Here is an 8,600-nt window from a genome sequence, read left to right on the forward strand (position 1 = left end):
TAGATTGGAAAACCTCCCTCTTATGCGCATCTCCGTGTCTTTGGATGTGAGACATTTTGGCATGTGCCCAGGGACAAGAGAAGTAAGCTGGATCCCAAGAGTGTCAAATACATTTTCCTTGGTTATGGGGATGCAAGTGAGATGGGTTACCGTCTCTGGGATCCGCAGGCGCGGAAAGTCATCCGCAGTCATGATGTAGTCTTCCATGAATACAAAATGCATAGGTAGCCTGAGAGAGTTGTTGAGATCCGTAGGGTTAGATTTCAGGAGGAGCCAAGAGCTCTCGCACAGCCAGTTAGACAGCCTACAGCTGCAGCAGATGCTCATGGTCAGGGTGTCAAACAGGAAGCAGAACCTGCTGTGAGATGGTCTACTAGAGACAGACGTCCACCTGATAGATTTCAGCCCTCGATGCATTATATCTTAGTTACAGATGTATGAGAGCCTTTCACCTATGATGAGGCTATGCGCAGGGGTGATAGTCACTCCTGGGAGAGGCCTATGCAGTCTGAGATAGACTCCCTGCATAAGAATGACACTTGGGATTTGGTTTCCTTGCCTACGTGCAAGAAGGCTTTGCCATGCAAGTGGGTGTACAAGCTAAAAAGTACCCTTGGACACCCCAAGCCGGCATACAAGGCTAGATCGGTAGCAAAGGGTTTTAAGCAGGAGCATGGTGTGGACTTTGACGAGATCTTTTTTCCTGTGGTTAAGATGACCACCCTGCGCTTAGTCTTGGCTTTGGTTGCCCAGCTTGACTTGGATTTATACCAGATGGATGTCAAGACGGCTTTCTTACATGGAGACTTGCATGATGAGATTTATATGGAGCAGCCTAAGGGCTTTGCAGAACCTGGCAGGCAGCACCTATTGTGCAAATTGAAGAAAAGTCTTTATGGCTTGAAACAGGCACCTAGGGAGTGGTATCATAAGTTTGATGCCTTTATGCAGTCACAGGGCTATAGCCGAAGTGCTATGGATCCGTGTCTTTACATGAAGAAAGCCCGTGATGGTTCTTTATTGATTTTGGTACTCTATGTGGATGATATGTTGATAGCAGGGAAAGCTCATGATGAGCTAGATGCTCTTAAGGCTCGGCTCAAGAAGAGCTTTGAGATGAAAGATCTGGGACAGGCCGCTCACATACTTGGTATGCGCATTAGGCGCGACAGGCATCAGGGACTCCTCTACTTATCACAAAGGGAGTGCATTCATAAAGTCCTTGAGCGCTTCCGCATGCAGGACGTAAAGCCTATTGGCTGTCCATTGCCTTCTTATGTGAAGATATCATAGGCTGATTGTCTGCAGATAGATGAGCAGAGGGCGGAGATGGCCAAGATTCCATATGCATCCGCAGTGGGCTGTCTTATGTATGCCATGATAGCCACTCATCCAGATATTGCCTTTGCAGTTGGTGTTGTGGCACGCTATATGGCTACACCTTGCAAGAAGCATTGGGATGCCGTGAAGGGTATCATGAGGTACCTGAAGGGCATTGCAGATATGTGCATATGCTATGGGAGCCAGGATATAGGAGTCGTGGAGTACACTGACTCTAATTATGCAAGACATGCACATAGTAGGAAGTCCACTTCCAACTATGTATTCACCTATGCTGGAGATGCTGTTTCTTGGATGTCCAGGGTACAGAAATGCACGGTCCTTTCTACTACAGAGGCCGAGTATGTTGCAACCATTGAGTCTTGCAAGAAGGCCATTTGGTTGGGTCGTTTAGTTGCTGACCTTGGTATTGATGCTATCCCTACACTGCATTCAGATTCTATGAGTGCTATTCAGTTAGCCAAGAATCCGGTCTTCCATGCAAAGACAAAACACATTAAGGTGAGGTATCACTTCATACGTGGGTCGTTGAAGACAAGTCTGTTGATCTTGTCAGATCTTTTACTCACGAAAAGCCCCTCTACAGAGCGCTTTGTGTTCCTCAGGAGGTTGATGGGCGTGGGATGAGATGACGTCTTTCCTCATCCTGTTGTATATGTGTGCATGTTGTACTATCTTTTTTCTTTTTCTTTTTACTCCTCACTGGGGTAGATTCACCTTTAAGTGGGAGGTTGTTGGGGGTAAAGGCGCCTCCACCTAGCCGTCCGTATATTACTACACTGACAGTCACCACCACTGCACACTGCAGGTGGCAGGTGCCCGTCACCGTCACTTTATTCTTTATTCTTTTAGTGATAGTTTGAATAAAGGAAGGCCCGGTCACACATTGTGACTGTTGGAGTTCCCATTTCTAGTCTCTTCCTTTCTTGCTCTTGCTCTCCCGCCATAGCTCTCGAGTCCAACCTTCGATCCGTCACTCCCTTTCAGTTCCTACTATAAGAATTTTCTTATCTAAGCCACCATGTGAGTCATTTGACTAAGGGTACCAATCAAAAGATTTCAAGTACTTATGTTTTGGGGATACATATAAAGATTTGATGATATATGACACTCACTCTAAGAAGTTTTCCTAGCGATCTCACTACTATGGATAATGACTTTCATAGTTATGTCTTCTAGGTCGACAAAGGTTCTAACTCCATATTTTATCCCTATGAATTGTGTAAGAATTGGGCCTTAGTGTAGTTGGGTTATTCCTTGATAGTATAGTTCATAGGACCTAGAAAAACTTTTGCATCCATAAGGTCTATGTTACACTTAAATAACTAATATTAGCTCAATCCTAAACACTAAAATATATGCCTTCTCTCTCAACTGACTTTAATCAATACCATCTTAAAGTTGCATAAACATATAACAATTGATGACTAGTTTAGACAACTCACATGTCAAATCTTAGACGACTTGATTGACAATCAGCTTGCAATCTAGATTTGCACTAAAGTATGTTCTCTCACTCTTGTACAATAAACTTGAATAATATGGATGCTTGCAATAAATTTATAGCCATTCTAGTATCACATAAGGTAATAAAGATTAGTAATTAACGACAGCCTCAACAAGGACAATGCTAGGCTGCCCCCTCACCTGGCCGTGCTTGATCCCTCCTAGGGCGTGCTGGCGGTCATCAACTTCCAATCTTCCAAGTTCTAGAGCATGAAATGGGGCCATGTGGTGCTGCTCTAGTGCTCCACCCAAACTTGGTGAGATGCGATGACAACAATAGCAATGACGGCTCTTACCTCACCTTCAGGCTTCGGTGCATGCAAGTAGGCCACCTAATGGTGAGTTGTGACAAGGCATGGGCTAGACAACAACACGTTCAGCTTCAACCTCTGCTGACCAAGAAACGGGATTTGGTGAGATGGTGGACAGGTCATAGGACTATTAGGTCTCAGTGTGATGATGAATCACGATTGCCAAGGAATATATAGAAATCTTGGTAAAGCTTTATGATTCATTATCAAGATTCAAGGCCTTAGGCGGCAGCCTAGAGGCCATTGCGGCACTGCCTCACGGTTCACCATTGCATCAAATTCCAATGAGTCGCCATACTTGGGATGTTGAGAGGAGAGTCGAGACTAAAGTATTTGGATGAGTCGACTATCGGCAGACTGACGGCAACAAGAAGCATGCTAGTGATCAAAAGCCTAATGGAGATTTAACAAGATTGAGTAGAGACCCCCGATTCCCGTGAGTTGGAAGCTTGGACACAACTCACGAAGTGAAGTTGGGCCTTCAGGGGTTTCGTTTGTCACTGTCAAGTTTCCTCATCTCTCATACTCATGACTCTTGAGTAGTCCTCACTTGAGTGTATTGCCTTTATGTTAAAAATTATGGGTTTCAAATTTCAATCCTTGGGTGCTGGGGGGCCAGTCACAAGCCTTCAAAATTTGGCCTTGGGTTTTGGGCAGGCCAAGAGTCAACACGACTCATGAGTCACGATAGCTAGGCCTAAGGCAATAGGCCTTTGCGGCTTGACCCTTGGCCCTTCAAAAGTCCAAAATTGGCTCTTAAAGCATAATAATATAGTGATAAATAATAATAATAATAATAATAATAAATTCTTAAAAAAAACTACCCTTCCTAAAAAGGTTAGAGAAAACTTGCCTTTCGTGAAGAAGGGAAAATTTTTTTATCTTGGCCTTCTATAATAAGACTTAAAAAATTTTGCCTTCTCTTGAAGGTCAAAATGCTTGTAGAAGGGCTCAACAACACTCGAAAAAAAAAAAACCATGGGCTCTGACCACGCTTGGCAATGGAACCCGCTTGAGGACAGTTAATCGACACATTATACTGATTGGGTTTCCAGGAGTTCCCTTAATTGCATTTTGCAAAGGTAAGGCTTCCAAATTACCAGATGTGGTAATTTCTCCATGAACGATTTTTGACACTAGTTCAGTACTGTCTTAATAGTGAACATGTTAGTTGAGAAATTTGTGACGGTGCCTATGTAATCAACTGACATAGCAACTAAATCAATTGACTCTAGCCTTTTTCCTCAATAATCTCAAGGTACGGTTCTTGCATGTGGCTTTTACTGTGTGCTTGCATTCAAATGCACAAATATAATAGCTTATTGGGTTCTCAATTTATTGTGCAAGCATGAATCAAGTAACGATTGTTAAAATCTCCTCATTTCACTCTTTTGTTGTACCTCAACATTCAAAATTTTTCTAACTCTCACTTGTAAATCTCAATTTGGTTAGCTTCATAAGATCTTGTGTTGTTCAAGAGGGGTACCCCGAAAGCGTATCACCATCATACACCCCTTATATGCAATGGAGAGCCTTGAAGGTACCACTTAAGCTTAAAAGTTAGAACTTTGCCCAAAGCTTGTCACTATGGCAAGTGCTTAATTGCTTATTCCAAGTGTTGAAGTTTTGGCCTGCATTGTGAATCCAATACATTTTTGGAGGTGTGATGAGTGTCTTCACAACAAGATCTTTATTGCATGTCGGAGGAGTCTCACAACAAGGAGCTAGTTCCAATGCCATGGCTATTAATTGGGTTATAAAGGTACACACAAATGACTCTACATGCTCAATATAAACTCCAGATTCTGAATAAGAAGGTTTGGCTGTACTATATACTTTATGACTTTTTCAGTGTGCAATTTGACAAGATGAAGCAAGGTAAGTGGGAAAGTTGTTTTTTTCTCATGGTGGAAAGAAGTTTGATTATGACATGAAAAAGCTTGTAGAACTTATTGAAATGTTTACTAAAACAAACAAAAGGTCTCTCCAATGGAGATCTGAAAGTTGTGCACTATGTGTACTAGCTTCACTTTATTGTGTGATCTCCTTATGGAGTTCGGAGCTATTGTAGAGCTTGCTATTGTTATAGCATCTCAGTCTTTTTTGTCTCTGGCATGTGCAACAAATATAGCTAAGGTCTCAAAATTACGGCCAACTTATATATTATGTGTGTGTGTTTTTAATACTTACTAGATTTCAAGCTTCATGTTTCTATGTAGAATATTGTAGCTGTGGCATCTTTGATGGCCACCTTTGCAATGCTCTCTAGTGGCTTTCTTTTGTTGTTCATCCCAAGAGGTGAGGAGGTTGTGTAAAGTTTAGGTTGTCTTTTTGGGTTTTAGTTTTGGCATCATGTAATTTGGTTTAGTTTGTTTGAATAGATAAAGTTAGTGATGCTTCCAACATTGAATAGAGCAAGATTCAAAATTGTTGTTCATTCCTTTTCGGACATAGGTGTGATGTAACATTCCTGCCTCCCTCCCCCTATTTAGTCACTTAATTAAACAAGACCCCAAGAAGGATAATTTAGTATGTAGTCATGTAATGTCAAACATGTCATTAGGAGCTTTAGAATTGATCATAGGTGCACAATATATCTGTCTTTATCTTGAATGAGAATTTTGCACAACATGGGAAAGGTGCAGCATAACCTGTACTTCTCATTGATGCAAGGATAGCATAAATGTTTATGTCCACAAGCATGATTTGTACTTTTCATTGATGCGGAGATAGTAGAAATTGTGTTTCAAGAGCATGGATATAGTTTGGGGCATCCATGCCATCTTCAATATCAGGCTGATGTCTTGAACTTGCATGTGTACATCCAAATTGGAGTAAGGAAAATTGTTATAGTTGAGAATGTCATTGTTCAATGGCCAAATTCTAGTTCCCTTGAAGCCTACTTGAATATTACTTTCTGTGCTTGCTATAGTTAAGGCCCTAGATGCAATGCTAGCTAGTTCACCCTTACATGTGTAGAGAATCTTCAAGCTTGCCAAAGGTTCCTCTCCTTGCAAAAATTGGCAATGAAGGGCTTAAAAACAAACATCTAATAATTGTAGCTTGTGAGTTGTGTGCAAGGGTAGTGTGATGATGTCTATGCCCCACTCTTGAGCTTTTTGTACCACCTCAAGGTGTGCATGGCTTCCATCACCATCAACCAGCAAGTGCCAGTTTGAGGGGGATGGAGGATTGGGCACTACAGTTTTAAAATGTTGTGGCCATGCCTCAAAGAGTTGCTTCGTCATCCATGCTTTATGTTGCATTGGCATAACAACTCTACCTTCACATTACATCAAGTAGTTTTGCATGGCTTTCTTCCTTTAAAAAATGTAATAACCTAGAAGGGCTTTTCTAGTAGCATTGACACAACAAAGAATGGTGAGCCATTCATGGTTGTTAGGGGTTATGCCATACACAAACTTTGAAACCTTTTGAGCCAGCACCCGCATACCTTTGTCCTTGCTACCTCTCACTCCTATTTCATTTGCATTCCAAATGTTTTTTTAGAGGGTAATTATGCAGATTGTACAAGGCTTGCAGGTTGTCATGGAATGTATTTACCACTTTTGGATGAAGACTAATTGCCCTTGTTTTCTCCAGGTTTTCATTTACTCAAAAAGTTAGTTGTGGGTGTCTCCTTCGAAATCTATCCCACCAGCTCTTTTTGGCATGCCATTAGTAAAAGGGGTCTCATGCATTTGACACAATTTAGCAACCTTCAATCTTAAGCATCTTAAAGAGACCGATTACCCAATGCCTTGTTGCTTGAATGCCCAATTGAGAAGGGCTTCCTCCTCTTCAATTGTAACAACGGTTGGGGGCCCTCGATGTTTCTTTTTGGATATACCATCCATCCAAGCAATTAGAGCTGTCATACTCATGCCAAATTGCCTACAACACTCTTGCATAGACATATCCTCATCATGTGTAGCAATTGCCTTGGCATATCTGACTCCGTCCAATGTAATTGTCTTCTCTTGGTTATAGGCTTGGAAATTGTAGTATTTAAGGGCTCAGATTCCTCCAAAGTTGGTGCATTTCTAGCATTGTGGATGGTGGAGGAAGGAAACATTGTTGGGTTGGTGCCTCACATGCTGCAATAGCAGCACCTCTATACTCAGCCTCTGTACTCGACAAAGCAACTGTAGATCGCTTTTTGCTGCTCCAAGCAACTGCTGCACTACCAAGAGAGAACATGTATCCGCTGGTAGATCTTCTATCATACATACTACCAGCCCAATCTGCATCTGTGTATCCAAACACCTGTACATTTGTACCTGCCTCATAGAAAAGTCCATAATGTAATGTGGACTTCACATATCTCAATATGTGTCTGATTGCATCCAAATGTGGCTTTCTAGGTGCTTGCATAAACTGACTCACAAGACTAACAGCGTAGCTCAAGTCTGGCCTTGTAATGGTCATGTAAATCAAACTCTCCACTATCCTCCTGAACATAGTAGGGTCTTCTATCTCATCCCCAACATCAGCACTCAACTTTACATTCTGCTCCAACGGGACTGAAAGTGGTTTGCATGCTGTCATACCATACTTGGACAACTTATCCAAGCCATACTGTCTTCGGGACAGCCATATACCATCATCACATCTGATCACCTCAATGCCAAGGAAGTACCTAGCTCACCTAAATCCTTCATCTCAAACTTCTCCTTCAGAAAATCCTTGACTTCAGCAATCCCACTATCACTATCACCTGTAATAATCAAGTCATCCACATAGATGACTATGATGACCAAACCTGCATCTCCCTTTCTCACATAAAGTGAGTGATCAGCATCAAAAACATAAAAGCCAATATTGACAAGATACTCTCTGATCTTGTCAGACCATGCTCCAGGTGCTTGCTTGAGCCCATAGAGTGCCTTCTTCAACCTGCATACATACGTGGGATGCTCTAAATCTTCATAACCTGCTGGCTGATCCATATATACTTCTTCCTACAAATCACCATACAAGAAGGCATTCTTCACATCCATTTGCTGCAACCTCCAACCTTTGGCTGCTGCCAAAGCAATCACACATCTGACAGTTGTCATCCTAGCAACTGGACTGAAGGTTTCATCATAATCTATGCCATATATCTGGGCATAGCCTTTTGCAACCAACCTAGCTTTGTACCTACTAATAGAACCATCTGCATTGTGCTTAATCTTGTAAACCCACTTACATCCAATAACTTTCTTGCCCTTTGGCAAATGATACTAGATCCCAAGTCTTATTGGCCTCTAATGCAGCCATCTCCTCATCCATTGCTGCATCCCAATGAGCATGACCAACAGCCTCCTCAAAACATGTGGGCTCAACATCCTCAACTAGTTTCACCATATAAGCATAATGGTGAGCTGCATAACCTTCAAAACCAAATCTTTTAACAGAGTATCTCACCCTGCTAGACCTGCGTACCACTAGATCACTCAA

This window comes from Lygodium microphyllum, chromosome 3 (assembly GCF_053477565.2).
Source record: "Lygodium microphyllum isolate KBCC chromosome 3, Lygodium_microphyllum_v1.1.10, whole genome shotgun sequence".
NCBI lineage: Eukaryota > Viridiplantae > Streptophyta > Polypodiopsida > Schizaeales > Lygodiaceae > Lygodium > Lygodium microphyllum.